This window comes from Heterocephalus glaber, unplaced genomic scaffold (assembly GCF_053883595.1).
Source record: "Heterocephalus glaber isolate CG9 unplaced genomic scaffold, H.glaber_assembly_v1.0 deba00001444, whole genome shotgun sequence".
In the NCBI taxonomy this organism is placed as follows: domain Eukaryota; kingdom Metazoa; phylum Chordata; class Mammalia; order Rodentia; family Bathyergidae; genus Heterocephalus; species Heterocephalus glaber.
The window spans coordinates 18,258,494-18,279,084 of NW_028258297.1; the positions used below are offsets into that span (position 1 = coordinate 18,258,494).

General features: G+C 36.4%; 1 pseudogene; it reads right to left on the minus strand.

The window, feature by feature from the left end:
• Positions 1–4,951: 4,951 nt before the first annotated feature.
• On the minus strand, positions 4,952–7,601 carry LOC101699318 (elongation factor 1-alpha 1-like; annotated as a pseudogene).
• Between the last annotated feature and the right edge of the window lie 12,990 nt (positions 7,602–20,591).

Consider the following 20,591-nt stretch of genomic DNA (forward strand, 5'->3'; position numbering starts at 1 on the left):
ATAAAAAAAATTCTGTGATATCTTTCAGACCAATGATAAGAATTAGTATTTTAAGGGCCAGGGATTTAGCTCAGTGATTCCACTGCCTGCTTTGCAAGCGCAAGATCCCAAGTTCGATCCCCCAGTACCAAAAAAAAGAATTAGTATTTTAAGAGAGAGGTTCTGAATAGTGGGAAGAATCGGCATGTTATTCTGGGGTGGAAGTCCTTAAAGTGTGTTCTGCAGGTCCACGAGTGTCCTGGAGAACTTTCCACAAGTTCAACACCATGAGTCAACAGCATGCTTATAGTCTAAATGAGGTGTCATTTGCTTCTATCACTCTGTTTGCCTATGCACTGATGGTGGAAAAGCAAAGGTGGACACAGCACTGGGTGCCTAACATTAATTAAGGGCCCAGCTCCAATGATCAACTGTGCATACTCTCAGTTTTTGTAAAAAAAGTAAACTGGTTTCAATGAAGAATTTGAGAAAATAATAAAATTTATTAGTGTCACTAAATATTGACCATTTAGTCCATGTCTTTTCAACATTCTATATGATATAATGGGCAGGACACATAAAGCACTTCTACTGCATACTGAAGTACAATGGTTTTCTCAAATTCTAGCACATGTGCAATTTTGGAATCACAAAATATATGGCTGCTTTTTTCATCACTTTTTCTTTGAAAGATTGCTAGGGAAACTATTGTTATGCAGATTTAGACATTCGACTGGTGATTTCTTCAAAAAGTAAGAAGTGGGCCAGTTATCTTAAGGAAAATAATTGCCATATGAGTTGCAAATTATAAAATTCAAGTTTTCAAACAAAAACAGCATTCTGGAAGGCTTGTGTTTGCCACCGTGAGCTTGATGACTTCTTAGTGCTCAAGAGCTTTTCCACTGACCCCAGTGGTTATTTTAATGAAAGGGCTTCTTTATACTATATAATGAAATATATCAACATATAGAAGGACAGCATTAACCTGGTGAACCAAGAATTTTCACATGACTAATAAATCGTGTTACAAACGAAGTTTGGGCAAAAGAGCAAGAGAACAATGGATTGTATAGAGAACCTAAAGTTTATTAATACATTTTCAGGCTCCACACTGTGACTAAACTTAAGAAGTTACCTCTTGTTTAGTTTTTTATGCAATATCAAAGAATAACCACAATCATCTGGAAATGTTTTTAAAACACTTCCATTTTCAATCCGGGTATAGGTATGAAACTAGATTCTTCATACTTCAATCAAAACAACTTATTTGAAAAGACTGAGTGCAAAGCATGATGGCAAATTCCAGCACTCAGGAGGCTGAGGTAGGAAGATTGTCATGAGTTTGAGGCCACCATGGGCTACGTAGTGAGACTGTCTCAAAAAAGAACAAAAAAACAAAAACAAACTAACAGAAGACTGAATACAGAACAGATATGAGAAAATCAATTGAGTTACCTTCTGGAAGTCAGGTATTCAAAAGATTTCCAAAAAGTCTATATAATATACAATTTTAAAAGTATGCTGTTTTTATTATTTTTAATGAACTAGAGTATTTTTAAACTCTCAATTTTTACTCATAACCCAGTAAGTATAAGCAGATATAACCCACACTTAAATTCTGTAGGTCCTCAAATAATTTTTAGAAGTATAAGTGTTCCTAAAACAAAAACACTCGAGAACCATTATCTTAGCCTAGGGTTACCATTTTCAGTATTTCCTGTGAACAAATACTGATTGTGGCACACTGAGAAGCAGTTTTGTAAGGGTAAATACCCCCCAAAACATGAAATGTAGATGGTTCCAGGGGAGTTGGAAGATTTAGACACATTCTGAATGGTTCCAATAGCCTGAGACTGGGGTATAGCAGGCTCTGAGATGATCTCCAATCATATCAATAACCGTGCCTATTGCTGTCCCTGCTTCACAAGTTGGTGCATAAATTTATGAAATTCACCTTTTTTTAGCATCTTAAGAATTAACAAATTGTCCTGCATAAGAACGAATAAATAATGCAGGGGAAAAGTCAGAAGAAAACTATTTCAAGAGGAGCAGAAAGTAAAAGCCAGTGTAATGATTTGGTGACAGAAAGATTGAGGCAAGAAATAGATCAGAAACTGGATAAGCACGGTGGTTCATGCCTGTAATGTCAGCTATTCAGGAGCCTGAGGCAGAGGGATCCCCAGTCCAAGGCCAATTTAGCAAGACCCTGAGTCAAAGTTTTAAAAATACAGATGGCTGGAGACATAGCTCGGTGGTAGAGTGCTTACCTAGTGGGTGAAAGTGCAGTGTAACTGCATCAGTGGTACCCATATCACACAGAATTGGGCCAGAAATTTGAAGTCATTCAGTTACACGGAGAGAGAATTTAATGGAAAGGAGTGTGAAGTATCTATGGAAGTAGAAATTGCATGAGGCAGTTAGCACTCTCCAAATCTGAGAAGCAAAAGGAAGAGGCTATTAAACTTATGAACTTGAAAGAGGGTCCCTGCAGGAAGGGAGCCATACCCCTCAGGGCAGCTTCTGCTTGCTCAGCCTTGGGGCAGCCACAGAGCTGGCACCCAGACTGCGGGGGGAGACATTGCCAAAGTGGTGCTCAAATAAGCTGATCTCTAAGAAGAAAGTGTCACTTCTGCAAAAGTTAGATAATACTTGGGCTTTTGTGTTCATGCTAAAGTAAAAGGAGGAAAAATGAAACATTGTGGATTAGATTACACATATGCCAGACTCCAATAAAGCTCATGACATAAACTAAGTGATAGAAAAAAATAGCAGGATTTAATTCCCAGAAACTTAAAAATTACTGCAGCATAATCAACATTTTGAATAATTGATACAGAAGAAAAGTATCTGATGAGGGTTTATAAAAGTATAAAATATAGAAGGGGACATGTACTAAGCAAGGATGAATACACAATATGACACTATCAAAACTGTTTCTGTATCTTCCCCAAAGAGTTAAAGACATCATATTACAGTGGGCCATGCATACCCATGTTCATAGCAGCACAATTCATAAAAGCTAAATCTTGGAAGCACCCTATGTGTCTATCAACAGATGAATGGATAAAGAGAGTGTGATATTTACATAAAATGGAACATTACTACTCTGCCATAAGGAAAGATAAACTTGCATCATTTATAGGAAAATGGATGCACCTTGAGATGATAATGTTAAATGAAATAAATCAGCCATACAAACTTAAATACCCCACTTTTTCTCTTATATGAGAAACCTAAATTATAAATAAAGAGCAAAATAAAAGATAGATACAGGAAAGAAGAAGATAGATCTTTCTTAAAAGGGAAGTGGATGAAAAGCTGGAGGGAGGAGGGAAGGATGGGAAGGAAAGGGATAAAAGAAAAGGAAGTAAGATGGGTCATGTACATGTACCAACTGTATATAAGGAATGTGAAAATCGCATTTTGCAAATGTACTAAGAAAGGAAGTGGATCAAGAGACGGATGGAGGAGGGAAGGGAAGGAATGGAAAGGGCATGCAAAAAAGTCATTAAAATGTATATGTACAAGTACCCATTTCCCACAAGGAGTGTAAGTATTAGGTACTACCAACATATGCTATTAAAAAATAAAATAATAATTATAAAGAGCCAGGAAAAAATGAAACCATAACCTCATAAGCATAAAATTATGGGCAATTTTAAATTATAACAAAATAAAGTTCAAGAAAAATAAATTAAGGATATACAGAAGATATTATGTGAACAAACAACAGAAAAGTCACTATTCTGGTATTTTATTACCACCTTCTGTACCAAGACAGTACAACTCAATTCACCAAGTAGGGAACACATATTTTTAAAAAGGAACTAAAACACAATGAGATTAAATAAAAGTCAGATAATATCTAATTTAAATAAATTTCCTTCTCTAGACCCACCTGAATTCCCTCCTAGAGATGTGAAATCATGCACAGATGTTGACTATAGGACCAACATCTGGAATCTTTGAAGCTGAAGGATGGGAGGAGTGTCATACACCAAACTAAGCAAACCTTTTGCTGCTTACTTAAAAACAAAAAAGACGGATTTCAGAAACCACAGTTCAGAAAGTTTGATAAGGAGGTTTGCAATTTCCAATTTTAAAAAAAGATTGTTGGGGCTGGGTCTTTAGCCCAGTGGCACTGTACCTACCTCACAAGTGCAAGGTCCTGAGTTCAATCTCCAGTACCAAAAAAAAAAAAAAAGATTGTTGGGCTGGGGTAGAGCATTTGCATAGCAAGTACAAGGTACCAGGGCTAAGTTTCATCCCCAGCACCATAAAAAAAAAAAAAATCATGATGCCAACATATGTCCCAAAGTAAAAGTTTTGATAAAATAACCTTATTAGCTTTTTTAACAAGCTCACTAGACAAGGGACCTGGAAATGTAATTTTAATTTAAAAAGGTGTGTGATAGAAACTCTCTTGACACCTGTTTTTCAATGAAGAAATGTCAGTGATGCCTGGTAGACTTATTGCAATAACAAAATTGATGGATATGCTGAGCCCACGTGCTGTTGGCCTGTGATGAGCAGGAAGGCAAGGAGGAAGGTTCATTAAATGGTAGATGACACCATGCCGGGAGGAATTGTGAACACCCTGCATCTGGTATCAGAAAGATCTCCAATTAATGAAATGCTGGTGATAAAACCAAGAGATGCAATTAATCATGTGCAAATATCAGATCGTGCTTTTTCATTTTTATATTCCAAAATAATCCAGGTTTGAAAATATTTACTCTGCAAAAGTATACCAGACAGGTCAGTTGAACATGACAGGTGATCAGGCAGTCACGAACACTAAACTGTACTTTCAGGCTTTCTGAACCGACTGAGCGTCTGAGTTGAGATGCCAGTGGACAGGGTCCACCCACTGTCATTTCTAAGTGGAGAACAGTATGGACACTGGGCAGAAAGACATCAACATCTGAACTTTCTTCTCAAGAGGCCTAATGGACTAGTGAATGAGTAGAGATCATGGGTGCATAGCCTACAGAAGAAAAGAATAATTTAAAAAATTTATGCTGAGTTTTCAAGACACTGAATGAGGACCCACAGAGGGCAGCTTAGGTGAGTGAGCACAGGAAGAGCCCATGCTTGGACAACTGCTTCCCAGGGTAGCACCAGTCCCACAGACACTGCCCAGCAGAAGCCGGGCACCAAATTCATGTCCCATAGAAGGATCCCTTCCTCTGGTGGGAAATGGACTAGTGTTTTTGCTCGGTTCCCTACCATTTCACATTTCTTTAGCATCATGTAGTCAACAGTATCCTAGTAACTCCCAGCTATATAGACAGTAAGTTTGTATTACTCAGACCTAAAAGGTTTTCTTTCCTATAATGCCCAAATAAATTAGAAAAATTGAGATGAAATGTTTGGGTAACAGCAGCTATGGAAATTCAGAAACAAAAGGAGGAAAGATAATTACAACTTCATAGTTATAATAAGAATCCAAGTTAATTATAAGTCCACAAATGGATCCAGCTATTACATTAATAAGATTAAAATCAAGAGTGAATAATACAGCCCTGAAGGTGGCAAAACAAATGAAACTTGTAATATGGACTATCAAAAAAATATACTTTGTTAGAACAAAATTCTACTTGAATCCCACATACCTGGCTTTTCCCACTCTGGGTCTCAAAATCCTACAAGGAGAGGAAACCTGGTTAAAATATCAACTTCATTAGAATTCTATACTTCTGGGCTTCACAAAGAAAGGATTAGTGGACTGGATGAGAGCCTGGAGTTCATTAACCTCAGCGTGAATATATCCTGTGAACTCCCATTCTATCATGTGCTTAAATTTAACTTTATATACAAATTACTGTATATGAATTTCAGAGAATGTTGTGCTTATCTCACAAATGTATCGCAACTGTCTATGCTTTCTTGCATTATTATTTATCTTAAAGTGGCTCCTCTTGAGTTTGTTCAACAGTATAGCCCTGCTCCATAACACGGGTGACCTTTATTCCTCAAGATCAGTATTCTGGTTCCTTTGGATTTTGCATGTGTTTTTTCTGCTGTCCATCCCTATTCTAAGAGTGATATATTCTATTCTTCTCATGGGAAGGGGAAATTCCCAATTTTGGGCTGTGCTAGGGAGGAAAGAAGATCTCCAGTAGACCAACTCAGAGACTACCTGGTACTTTTTGTATTACCCATTAATTGCCTTCCTTGTAAGTGTTGTTGGCTCAGTATTTCCTTGAGTTTTATTTTCCTCTACCAACCCCTGTGCTTTTGGTTCTACATACTACATGATCATAGAAATAAAAGATTAAAAATAGACATTTTGTGATAAAAATTTAAATTTATAATATAAATCTAACATATTATATCAATTGACTACTAAGAATTCTATGTTTTACCAAAAAAAATGACACTGGCTTTGGCTTGAAAAGTACGTACAAAAAATCCCACCAACCATGTCAATGATGGCAGCATCACCAGAGTTCAAGAATTTGGAGGCATCTTCCAGCTTCTTACCAGACCAGCAATTAATCTTTTCCTTCAGCTCAGCAAACTTGAAGTGATGCAAGCTGTGTAACAATTCAGTATAGGGACATAGCCAGCTCTGGTCTGGCCTGGATGTTTCAGGATAATCACCTGAGCAAGGAAACCAGCTGCTTCCATTGCTGGGTTGTTTTTGCTGTCACCAGCAACGTTGCCATGATGAACATCTTTGAGCAACACGTTCTTGACATTGAAACCCACATTGTCCCCAGGAAGAGCTTCACTCAAAGCCTCATGGTGCATTTCAATAGACTCTACTTCAGTTGTGACACTAACTAGAGTGAAGGTGGCCACTATGCCAGGTTTGAGAACACCGGTCTCCACTTGGGCCACAGGGATGGTACCAATATCACCAATTTTGTAGATATCCTGAGTGGGCAGCTGCAAAGGCTTGTCAGTTGAGCAGTGGTAAGATGCAAACCAAAGCTTCAAGCAGTGTGGTTCCACTGGCATTGCCATCTTTACAAGTGACCTTCTGTCCTTTGAACCAAAGCATGTTAGTACTTGGCTCCAGCATGTTGTCACCATTCCAACCAGAAATTGGCACAAAAGCTACTGTGTCAGGGTTGTAGCCTATTTTCTTAATGTAGGTGCTGACTTCCTTAACAATTTCCTCGTATCTCTTCTGGCTATAGGATGGCTCAGTGGAATTCATTTAGTTAACAACAGCGAGTTGTTTCACACCCAGTGTGTAAGCCAGAAGAGCTTGCTCATGGTCTGCCTGTTCTTGGAGATACCTGCTTTGAATTCACCACCACCAGCAGCAGCAATCAGGATGGCACAGTCAGCCTGAGATGTGCCTGTACTCATGTTTGTGAGAAAGTCCCTGTGCCCTGGGGCATCCATGATACCCACGTAGTACTTGCTGGTCTCAAATTTCCACAGGGAGATGTCAATGTTGATACCACGCTCATACTCAGCTTTCAGTTTATCCAAGATCCAGCCATATGTGAAAGAACTGTTCCCCATCTCAGCAGCCTCCTTCTCAAAGTTTTTAGTGGTTCTTTTGTCAGTGCCACCACATTTGCAGATCAGATGGCCAGTAGTGGTGGACTTGAATCCACGTGTCCAATGACAATGATATTTATACGAGTCTTTTCCTCTCCCATGTTGGCTTTGATTTAGTGGTGGTTTTCACTACACCTGTACTCTAACGGAAAACCCGTTGAGAAAAAGCCAAAATCTTTTAAATAAACCTGGTTGGTTCCCCATGATCTGGGACCGAAAACAACAGGATATCAGATATTATGTACACGTTGCTTTATTTTTGCTAACATATCTTGACTCATAAAAACAATTTTCACTCCTTGCTGAGGGGGCTGTGTGCCAAAAACCAAAATATAAACAGGTTTGATAGATGACCTAAACAGAGGGAGAAGCCACCTTCTGGCACCTGCGGAGAGATGGGCAAGTGACCTATTGCTTCCCCACCATAGGCTATCTAACCCGACTGATGTCTGATTGCTGAAAAAGTGGCTATTTACCCACTTGGAATAGGAAAACCAGCAGACTAAGATTCATGTCACAAAAATTGTTTTGAAGCTCATACTTTTTTCTGAGAGAAAGCCACCTAAAGAGCATAATTTTGCATAAAGCTCCTTTATTTTCATATTTTTTAGATTTGCTGCATTCAGTATTAAAATTTGTCTTGTATGAAGCCAGAGATATTGTAAATTGTATTTATATCATGATTTTGACCATTTGAAAAAAAATATGGTCTAAACATAATATTGTGAAGGTAAGAGGTGAGAATCTTAAAAATATGATTTTTCTTAAAACTGAGAAGTGAACTCACAAAGCACACAGTGTTGGAAAATCTTTCGTAAACTAGTAACAACAGCTGCTTAATAAATGACTTCTGCTGGGTTGGAGGAAGGAACGCCTGCCTGCATAGCTTTCCCCATTGGCAAGTTCACCTCATGATCAGTCAAAGGAAGTTCAACAATGTTATCTAAAACATACAAAAGGCATAAACTGATATAATGTTAAATCAACTGTGTAAATATTCTTAAGAAGATATTATTTAAAAACCAAATATCTTGTTTTGTCTCAACTATGAAATATGAAATTATGTAGCTTAGCTATTTCCTTTCAAATTGTTTAGGACTCAAACTACTTTTATTTCCTGTTTTATTTCCTTCTAACATGAACTGTAGAAATATAAGCATTAATCTAAAGAAGAAGAAAAATAGACTCTGGTCTTACTCAATGTGTATTGTGCTTTAGCCAAAATCAGGTATATGTGCTGAAAAACAACAGGAGGTTTCCATCTCAGGAAGAATGTGGTGTTTGTTTTTTTCTTTTTTCAAACTCTGAATTTCTTAACATGATAAAGGACTCCTTTTCGCTAACCTTTTCTAGCAATTTCCCAACCATGTTCACTAGCTGATATTAACTACTTTTTGTTTCAATTCTTGTTTGTGAAAGTATGGAAGGTATCAAGAATCTAGTGTTAAACTTAGATGCTCAAATATCCCTTGACAGAATTTTGGAAACAACTTGGTATATTAAATTAAAATATTAAAATCCTATACGTTATTAAAATTCAGTGGATATCCAAACAGAAAAAAACAGATCTGGTAGTGATGATTATAATAGTATTAAATAGAAATTCACTAGGAAATTCAAGGCATTAGTTTGTCTTTAAAACCAGCAACAACTTTTGTGAGGTGGGTGTCATCCTTCTGAAAAGATAAGGATAATTAAACTGTCTGTGGGAATACGGCCAGTTCAGTAATATTTGCTTCTATATGGACACACATCACTGTGAGTTTTCTTACACCATGTGCCAAGCAGTGGGAACCTAGAAACACTGATCTCACCATCCAGTGTTAATGTGACACCACATCAAACTGGCCTTGCTCCAAGATTTACTAACTAAAGATAGCCATACAACACAGCCCTTCCTGAGTCTTGAGCTTGTCGACTTACACTTTTGTTTTCATCTGAGAACCCTAAGATAAGTAGATAACACATTTGGCCAGTGAGCAATCTTAAACTAACCCCAACAGGCAAGAGAGTGTGTCTGGGATGCCTACTGTCACATAAGCCAGTTGTTTTAAGACAAATTCTTGACCGGGACAAGGTAGTACAAAGGATATGACTAAAATTAGAGGCCTTGACACTAATTCTAGCATTTACTCTGCATAAATTAGGTGAAGTATTCAGCCTCCCTGACACAGTTAATCAGTCTGATTAAAAAAAAAAAAGGGATCAAATTACTCTAAGGTCCTTTTTTCAATTAAACATTCTACAAGCTTCATGATATGACAGTACTCCCCAAACTTCATAACGAACCTCTTTTGTTTTTCTTTAACTGCTACAGACTAGATGTTTATGTAATCATTCATCTCCCCATTTTATCAATCAGAGATACACATGCACATAATTAATACCACACTGACTTTAAGAGACATTTGCTATTTAAGTTAGGTCACTCAGTCTTATCTAGGGTAAACATACTCAGCTCATTAGCTTTGTGGGAAATATTTTAGATATGAACTACCTAGGGAACTGGGTATATGTGATTGGAAAGCACCAAACTGAGGGAAATTTGTCATCCAATCCTGCCAAGAGAATTTAGTAACCTCTGTTCATTTTCTTGATTGAGAGACCTAGAGAGAAATCGTTACCCTCTGCCAACTTCTACCAAAAGCATACCTCAATATTTGTTAATCCTACATCTTTAGAGCTTCTGTTTTCATCTGAGAACTCTAGATAAGTGGTAACACATCTGGTCAGTGAAAAATCTTAAAACGGATCAATCCCAACAGGTAGAGGAATAGGGGCTGGGGAGTCTACCATCACATAAGCTGTTCAATTTAAAGATATTTTAGGGACTTCTTGGATGACTTGTAGTTTTCATCAGTGTTCTTAAAATTTTCACTTAACTAATCAACTAGTGAAAAATATACTACATACCAGTGGCATATATAATTTATAGCACAGCCTAAAATGGGCCTTCTGTAGGCTGAGGAAAGATGTATAAGAAACCATTCAAGTCTTCAAGGAATATTAAATCAGGAAAATGAGACAAAGAATCAGTAAGTTGTGTGGCATAGGGAAAGCTGTTCAGATGAGTCAAATAGACACTTAAACAAATTTGAACCAACTTCAGTTTCTATCTCTTCAACTGATGCATGAAAGATAAGGATTTAAAATAGTTCTAATTCATTGAAACCAGTAAAGTTATCAAATATTAAGGTACTTAAAAGGTAACTACTGAGATCAAAGGTAGGTTTATTGCTGATGCCAAGACTGAGCTGAGCCTAAAGGCACAATTATGGTTTGGATAGTTATAGAGTAAAAACCAAATGAGTAAAGATAGAATTATATATCAAAGATCAAGGCATGTTCTGATAAAAATAAAAATAATAATAATAATAATAATAATACATAGGGTTATATACTAGAAAAGGTGGATCGGAGCAATAAGGGAACTGAAAGGTAAGCTCAGGATACCATGAAAGCTTTCTGAGCAGGAAACTTGGGTTCACTTAAGAATCTCTTTAACATATGATTATGGGACACATGCTATCTTATCTACAAAGCATTGTCTACATGGATATAAGATCTAACAAAAGTAGGCAATATTTGCTCCTTTCATTCAGGGAGATTTACAGTTGAGTAGAGAAAAAGCAAGATTGTGGATAAATAACATATAATCTATATTTTAGCCAAGTCACTCTGCCTTCAGAAAGTCAAGTGATACTGAAAACAAATCCTCATCAAAACTGAAAATAAAAAGTAGTGTGTCCCTTGCTGTTAAGATGAATTCTTGAGCAGGACAAGGTAGTACAATTTCCAATGTGCCTAGCTACTTCTAATTCCAATTAACTCACACCATTTGAATGTGCTGAATATTTTCTGTTTGTCCCTCCAAATCCACCTGGCTCTTCAGTCTGTTTGCCCTCCACCTATTCCACTGTAGCCTGTGACTTGGGAGTCTGATAGGAAGCTTCTGTACAATGACCTCCTATGCCTACTGATTTCTAGTTGTGCTGGTCAATGGATGCTGAAAAGATCAGACATGAAAGTAAAGCAAAACAATTTGTTTCTCCAGGTTCCTTTCTGATGGGTTGATGCATATTGACCACATTTACTTACTTACCGCTCCTATCAAGTGTCCAGGCTTTCCTTTCAGCTAGAGCTACTCTCTCTGGACTCCTTCTGGTAATTGTTCCCTCTCTCTATCCCTTTAAGCCTATATATCTGTACTACCCCTTTTTGGTTTTCCCTTTAAAAACTCTCTCCTCTGTTACCAAAGTCTTTCCTGAGAGGACCTCAACAGTTACAATGAAGAATAGATATTTCTTAAATATTCAAGACATAATAGTAAGTGTACTTCATGGCACACTATGTAACTTGAAGGCCAGGTAGCTCTGTTCTTAAAACCCTTTAAATTTATTATCTTCCTTCCCCTTTCAATCCCATATTCATTTCTTCAGTTAGGGTTCCAGCCATTTATTATATTGCTAAGCCCTTTTCATTTCTATAAATGCCCTTCCTTCCCTCTGAGTATATTTGCTTCAAATTTCAAGTCCCTATACATCGTTTGAATTAATGTAGCTATCTCTCAGCCTCATCCTTGACTTGGTCTGAGATTTTCTATAACTAAAATCACATCTCAGATATTTTTCTGTCTAAAGGCAATTCTCATTCTTACCTCTAGCTCTTCCCTTCTCTCCTGGCTCTCAGATATTACAGGAGTAAATAAAAGGAGGAGAATTTTCTCTCTGCTATTAGAAAGGTAGAGATAATGTAATATGAAAGAAGAGTAAATTGACAGCATCAGACTGTTTCTTCAAGATGGTGGCATTAAACTGGTGTGAGTTTTAAAAGATAAACATGATATGACCAAGTAAAATTAGGTAGGAAGAAATTCCAAGGAGCGATAAAAGAAAAAGCAAATACACAATAAAGAAAGTGTTACTTTCTATATTGTGAAAAGTAAAAGTTACTTTTCTCTTGTTGCTGGGACAAAACACCCAACACTCAAAGTTGCAGGGAGGAAGGTTTATTTGGCTCACAGTTTGTAGAGGTTTCAGTTCATAATCAGCTGGCTCTAAGGCAGGGTAGCATGGCAGAGAGACATTGTAGAGGAGAACCAATTCATGGTAAGAAGAAGGTAGCAAAGCAAGCAAGGGGACTTATCAGCTTTTTTTTTTCTGCCCCTCTATACTCTATCTAGGCTACTGGGCTTAGGGCAGTGCCAAACCAATAAGCTGACTGATTTAGTAATCATGCACGCTTAATCTCAGCATCACACACAATACATCCAGCCAACTCTGAAAAAGCCCCACTTACGACTGTATGAGGTTTTGAGAGAACATCTAGACACAAGCCATAATAGAAAGTATGACTCATGTGAGTAGTTCTATTTAACTCACATGTGATGAAAAAACTGGTGTTTGAGAACATTAATTTGACAGTAATATGCTGGATGGATGGATTCGAAGAAAGAAAAACTCAATGGAGGGAGATCAGGCTATTATAACAGTTTACATAAGAGCTGACTAAAGCTTATCCTAGAACAGGAGTATGGTAAAAGAAATAAAAGCACAAATAGGGGGGAAAAGAGGTTTTAAAAAATGAGCTAAAGTCTATGTTCTAAATTTGAAAATGGGTATAATATACTAAGATTAAAAGAAAGTTAGGGCCCGGGATTTAGCTCAGTGGTTCTGGCACCTGCCTCGCAAGCGCAAGGTCCCGAAGTTCGATCCCCGGTACGAAAAAAAAAAAAGAAAGAAAGTTTAAAATTTTTTTAAAGTTCCATACATATGTTCCTTGATTTACAATGGGGTTGTGTCCTGATCAACTCATCATAAACTGAACATATAGTAAGCTGGAAATCCCCTTAATACATCTAGCATAGCAAACACCATAGATTAGAAACACAGCACACCATAGAGTATTGGTTGTTTGCCCTCCTGATCACATGGCTGACGGCCCAACATGGAAAGAGAATAGCTTGGGGAATGATCAAAATTCAAAGTTGAATCATCCTAAATTTGTAATAAGATGTGTGTGTTTTGTGGTAGTCTGAATTGTATTGTGAATAACACAATATCGCAAATTGGGTAAATTACTTTTGAAAAGAGGTTTATTTTCACTCCCAGTTCTGGAAGTACAAGGTTGAGGAACCACATCTGGTCAGGGTCTTCTTCCCCTCAGTCCTGAGCTACCAGATGGCAAACAACATGTGTATATAGTTGGTCTCCCTTCCTCTCCTCATCACCAAGATCTAATCTTGGCAGCTCCAGCCTAAAGAACTTTTCTAATCCTAGATATCTGTCAATGGCCCCATCTCTAAACACCATAATCAGACCAAATTCTGAATACTTCACAATGGGATTAAATTTCAACATATAAAGGTTGGGGAGACACCTAAACCACAGCAGTGTGTGTATACATATATGTACGTTTAAATAAAATGCATGTGTGTATTTATATATAAAATAATTTGCACATACAGCACCATTTTCCTTTTAATATATTGACAGATTAATACTCCAAGACTGAAATGACTTGTGATCACTCAGCTAACTGGTAATAAAGCTTAGAATCAAAGATGATATTTAAAGCCTTCTATTCATCACAGATTTTAGTATTAGCATTATATACATTATGCTATAAGCCTGAGTTTGCATAGCTGGGTTAATTTGAGCTTATGAATTGTACAATAATCCTTTTCTTCATCATATAGTTATGAGGATGGGAGGAGAAAATGTATGTAAATAGTTTGGTATGGGGTATTATGGTTTATACCTCTAATGTCTGCCCAAAGCCTCATGTGTTTAGAAGGTGATTGGATCATATAGGCTCTATAGTTACCAGTAATTTCATCCATTTATTAGTTTAGTAGTTCAGGTGCTCTGAGAATTAGGGCCAGGTTGGAGGTGGGTTACTGGAGGTGTGACCTAGAAGGGTATATTCTCATCCCTGACTTCTCCCTTCACTTTCTGCTTCCTGCCTGCCATGTGGTAAGCAGCTGTCCCTCTACCAGGCCCTTCTGACATGCCATTTCTGCCTTGGAGCCAACAGACCATGCACTGAACCCACTGAAAACTACAAGCCAAAATAAACCTCTCCTCCTTTAGGTTGTGGGTGTCAGGTATTTTATCCCAGTGTTGGATAAGGTGACTAATACAGGGGTCTTATTACATACTAGTTGAAGGCAACAATAATACTAGATCAAGTGTATGCCCAGCACCACACCTGATATCACATAAGACAATACAAATTTGGTTAATGTTTTTATTAATGGACTAAATAACTGATTGGTAGGCTGATTGATTAATGTAGTTTCTCACCACCGTTGTAATTCCAGAAATTCATGTCTCTTTTCTCTGCCTCATTTCTAGTCTATGATTTTAAATTTGAATTAGTGTCTGTCTAGCATTCATCCAGTAGTGAATTCTAAAATAAGTGGTAATATTTTAGAAGAAGAGGAAGGCAACTCCAATACAGACACACAGAATCTATGTATTTAATCATACTGCTAACTTTTAAAGACTGTTAATTAAGGGAAAAAACCCTGCAGATTCAAAAGCTCCACTCTTCTGTACAATCAGATCTAAAACTCTTTTGATGTGTTTGACTACCTGACTCTATGCAGATTCATAGTTCTTTTTATAATGATAAATGGAGGAAAAGAAAGCAGAGTAGAATTCCTAATTACTGAATTCCTGAGTTTCACTTTTTTTCACAATTTCAACTGGATTTTTAGTCACTAGGTAGACCTAAAAATAAATCTAGAGTCTAAAGTGTAGATAGCATTCAGAAAAAAATCAACACAAATTGAATGAAGCTTGGACACTTCCCTACAAGTGACCAAAAAATAAGAGTAAATAAAGGACTTTGATGACTGAACACAAGGAATAGTTCAAAACACCATGCTTTTACCACAACAATTACCAAATTTCTCTTCTTATAATGACATTATTTGCTTTTTAGCCCACAGAAAATTTTCAGAAGGAGATATAAATGCTTGGGTTTTTTTGTTTGTTTTGCTTTTGTTTCTTGTTTCTTCAATAATGTACTCATGGTCATAGTTTGATGAATTGGGACATGCCTTCCCATTCCCCACATTTCCCCTTCCACTACCCTCATTCACATTGGTAAATAAAGTTTTCACTCCAGTCAAGTGAGTCAATAGAGGTAGAAATACTAATTTTGAGGTATATATGGCAACATTATTCTGGTGGGGGGAAAATAAGCATGCCTATAAAATGTTCTTGCACATGCCAAAAAGATAATATTACCACCCCCAAATAGGAGCTTACATTTGTTTAATGCTGTTTCTAAAGAAAGGGAAAAAAGAGCTTCACCTTTCATGGAAAACAACACAGCAGAAGAATAAAGTGAGAGGTTTTTTGTTTGTTTGCTTTTTGGTATTTCACCCTTTCAATGAAGTAGTAGGTCTTTTTTTTCTTTTCTTTTCAATTATTAATCTCTTTATCTCAAGAAGTCTTACTAAGGCTTTGTTAATTAGTCTGCTTGTTTGTATTTGTTTGTCTTTTTTGCAATATTAGAGATTGAACCCAGGGCCTTCACACTAAACTACATCCTCAGCCCATTTATTCATTTATTCATTTATTCATTTATTCATTTATTTATTTATTTTTGAGACAGGGTCTAAGTTTTCCAGACTGGGCTCAACTCATGATCTTCCTGCCTCATCTACTCAGAGTGCTGGGCTTACAGACTTGTACTTCCAGGCCCTGCTAAGTCTTACTGAGGTTTTAAGACTGAGAATATGAAATATCATGAAGTATGCTTCTCCACATTCGCCCCCTGCCCTGCAGCCCCAATCCTGGGTGTTCCTGGATGCCCTTTCAGTTTATAGTCATGCTGATGTTTCCTCTAGGGAAGAAAAAATGGTCTCCAAGTGGAGCAATAATCGAAAGGGAGAACATCTGTTTGAAACATGGAGCGATTTACTGGCTGACTTCAGGGTGCCGTGATTATAGCTGAAATCTTCAGTCTGGTTCTTCAGGTCTCAAAGGAGCACAAGGAAGAGAAAATTGACCTTTATGGCACCTGCTGGAACATAACCAGATTAGAATGTATATTATGTTTGTCATTTAGATGCAGGAAATTTGAGAACAAAAGCACCACTTAATAGCAAAAAAAGATATGGTTAAGAGGTAATTTACCAAAAAAGGAAAAAAAAAATCAGAAACTGCAAATCTGAGTATCACCAAGATAAATCCAACTTGAAATTTCTGCTGTGTGTCTGTCCATTCAAATTTTACTAACAAGCAAAGAAGCCTTTGGTTTCTGTATAGACTAATATAATTTTTTAAATTTTGGCTTTTTAAAACTTGTTTTTAAATTTTCATTGGTACATGTTTGCAGGTACTAATAATGATTACATTTGTCTTGTGGAGTTGGTACATGTATATAACACATCTTTAAAAAGGCCAGTACCTTGTCCTGTCAAATATATCTTCATTGAAGGAGGGTTAAAATGTACCCAGATTGGTGAAGGTCTAAAATTAGCTACATGTACATGAAACTACCACAGAATGGGAGAGAGAGTAAGGAGTTGAAATGTTGTTAGAACAGAAGCTAATTTAAAAGTGAAGAACATACCCATTTTCAAAGCATCATATTGGATTTTACAAAATATAAGTCATTATAAGTGAAGTGCTTGGGACTAATCCGGCAAAAAAAAAGAAAAACTAGACATACTAACTACCATTAGACTGTATCCACTGCACAGCTGAGGGCTGACCATATAGTTTAGAGCTAATTTCTCTAATGATTTTCAAATTGCTTCATAAAGTAAGACTGATAAAAAAGAAAGTAGATATGCTACACAATATACACACACTTGAATCATATGTAATATCTGCATATCAAGATTTTAAATAAAATCTAAACTGCTGTCAATAAAAATTCCACTTGACCTTATGGATTTGTGATCATATGGACCATTATAGAATACCATTTGAAATTGTTAAAGGAGAAAAGAAAACTATCTTACCTCTTTTGTCTTAAAAAAAAAAAAACCTAAAGAAACTACAAGCAGTTCTCTTCACAATTGATTTTAGAACTTCATTTGTTAAATTATGTCTTCCAACAAATGACTACATACGTTGAAGTCCAGGTTCACTCTGGAGCTACGACCATCAGTGTCTTTAAATAATTTATTCCTGGTTAATGATAACTTAACTGGTGGAACAAATCCCTACTTGCCAACAAATGCCTGTCAGGAAGTCAGACTTCTGATTATAAAAATTAGTGTTTGTTTAACACTGCTACGTTTACAAAGTAGTTTTTCCACAGGCAGTATTTTATTTAAATCTCCCCGCTACCTGATAATGTATTACCACCACTCTCCCTGGACAGAGGGAAGTAAAAAATGACCACATTATAAGCTTAGTATGGCAAACAACCTTCTGCAGAACCCTGGTACAACTCCACTTACTGTGATCTCTCCACAAGAGAGAGCCCAGAAAACAACCTGAAATGAAGAAATTAAAATAACCGAGGAGGTTTTGAGAGTTTCCTTTATCTGCATCAAGTGAATATTCTAATGTCCAAGCAATTTTCAGTAATGGGTCATAGTTAATACCTTGAGAGTTTTCAAGAAGGCAGAAAACCAAAAAACAGATATAAGAATAATAAAGTGTAGCAATCTGGTGGCAAATTTTGTTCTTCCCTAGGCCATTGTATTATCATGTAGTAGTATTTGCTAGGGCTGCCATAACAAAGGACCACAGATAGGGTGATTTGAATGGCAGAAAATTGTTTTCTCCTAGTTCTGAAGGCCAGAGGGCAAAGGGCTGCAGGACTGGTATCTTCTGAGGCCTCTCTCTTTGGCATGTGGATGCCCACCCTCCTGTTTCTTCATATCATCTTCCCTCTGAACATGTCTGCGTCCACATTTCCTCATTTTAAAAGGACACCCATCATCCTAGAGTCCACCCCAGTGACTTCATTCTAACTTAATTACTCTTTAAAGATCCTATTTCCAAAAGTAATCACATTTTAAAGCACTAGAGGTAAAACTTCAACATATGAACTTTGAGGACACCACAATTCCACCTTATCATATAACTCATAATCATTTACTGCATGCAGAGCTTGGAGCACTGACCTCTGTCTCAGTGGAACATCCACATATTTGTGTAAATAGAACAGGAAACTGGGGGCTGGGGATTTAGCTCAACGGTGGAGCACTTTCCTTGCAAGTGAAAGGTCCTGAGTTCAATTCCTGGTACTGGAAAAAAAAAAAAAAAGAGAAAAGAAAAAAAAAGAAACTGGGCTGGGGATTTAGCTCAGTTGTTTCGACACGATCCCCTGTACCAAAAAAAAAAACAAAAAAAAAAAAACAGGAAACTGGAAAATTAACTAAAAGTCTGAAACTTAAATCACAACCAGAAGAAATCACTCTATGTTCATGATCGTGTCTGCCATCATGAAAGTTAAATTTTCTGAGTGTAACCTTTTAGTAGGGAATTGTGTACTATGATTCAAAAAGAATGACACCTGAAATGGTTAAAATGCTTCCAATTTTCTGCTTTGTCAACTGCGAAGAAAATTAATTTGTGTGACATATTCCATTAATGGATAATAGGGTGTCACTATAATATTATTGGTACAAATTTTTTAAATGATCAAGAAAAGATAGTATATAAAGTATATACTTAAAAAGGGATACATAAATTTATGAGTTTGAGACTGTATTAAGGAAAAAATGTAAATAGTCACCAAGGAAAGGAATAAATAGCCTTAAATGCAAGATCTAATTGATCTTATAGTTCTTTGTGAAAATTAGTTTCTAAAATATTCTCTTTTTCTACCACAAACTTGAATTGCATATTACCTAAGTCACTAGTATAAGGTGGTATTACAAATTTATACTCATACTCTTTCTTAACAAATGTTTCTGGGAATTTTATGTTCAATAATATATATTCAAACTAAAAATTAAATATTATATAAATCAATGATCTGGCAAAACTAACAACTGTACCACTAAGTGTTTTAGCAACGTCTTGAAGTATATTCAAATTAGAAGTGATCATAAGAAAAAAAAAAAAAAAGACATGATCATAGGAATTTTCTATATAATTCCCTGATTATAAGTACATGCGTCTAGGTATATGTGTGTTTATACAATGTCCTCAGCTTTATTCTAAATCTTGTTATGCCTGCCACTGTGCTGATTCTTTTGACTACAGTCAAACATGGACTAATATCTTTGGAAACAGGTTAACAATTACCTTTTTCTTTTATTTGAAATGGTGGTTCAGAGCACATCAGCCTTGGAGCCCAAATGTGGACTCTATCTCACCAACTATATAACTTTCCACTGTGACAAAGGTAATGTATAATGATAGTGATAAAGTATCTTCTATTTGAAATGCACTGCATAATTCTTGCCTCCTATTATAAACAGATGTCATCTAAAAAAACAATTGCTCCTTTTGATGTTTATTTACAGTCTTCAGCCTTCACATGACAAAATGGTTCTTAACAATAATTAGTTTATTTGCCATAAATTTTTTCAACTAAAGTAACAGCATCACAATGAAAGAATGGCATTACATAAAAGGGGGGGAAAGCAGAAGCATGACTTGACCAACTACTTTTATTGGGCTTGAGTTGATACATTATCAAAGAAAATTATCATCAGGTTTATGATATCTATTAATTTTTAACCAGATGATTAATTTTAACTCATTGGCGTATCTTTGAACTGCTTATTTTGTGTTTGCACTCTTTTCTCTTTCCTTAGCTCTTGTTCCTTTTTTCATTTTTTAAAAATCAGAGTATATTCTCTTCCCTTTATCCATACTCCTTTTGTAAACCTAAGTCTTTAATTACTGTAATTCAATATATCCTCCATTCATAGCAATTATCAGGAGGAATACACCTCTCATATTTAAATATATCTGTGCATATAAAGTGACTGAAATAAAACTGACGTCTTAATACACCTAGTAGCAAATTATAATCAATATCCTACAATTGTGAAGAGCAAAAGGATTGCTCAGGCATAGGGTGAAGTCCAATATAGGAATGGCTTTATGGTGATCATTGATCAGAATAGCACTCCTGGAGAACCAGGGACAGAGATAAAAAGA